Below are 393 nucleotides of genomic sequence, written 5' to 3'. Positions count from 1 at the left end.
GAGAGACCGAGTCTTCATCCTTCCCACGCAGTTTTCATAAGTCTTACTGCTTCCTCCGTCTTGCATTGTGCAATTCACGACTATTGGAGCAGAAGCAAAGCTTATTTCCCGTGATATCGTCTTGGTTCCAGTAGCTTAGCCGAGAAGAAACAGAATTCGCAGAAATACACACAGAAGAATGGCACTGGCCGCTGGCGTTGTGTGTGTTGCTGCCTCAGGTGTGCCAACAATAACGTCACTTTAGGAATTAAGACAGTGCTCAAGCCAACGGAAAATGCTTGTGATTTAAAGCAAAATCTACTCCCGTCGATTTTTTTTTCAATATGAAACTAGTGAGGCAGATTTTTTGTTTTTAGTGGTAGCCTTTTTTATCCTAAATTTTCCAGTAATATA

This window comes from Penaeus monodon, chromosome 28 (assembly GCF_015228065.2).
Source record: "Penaeus monodon isolate SGIC_2016 chromosome 28, NSTDA_Pmon_1, whole genome shotgun sequence".
Lineage (NCBI taxonomy): Eukaryota > Metazoa > Arthropoda > Malacostraca > Decapoda > Penaeidae > Penaeus > Penaeus monodon.
Note: the sequence above shows the minus strand (reverse complement) of the source record.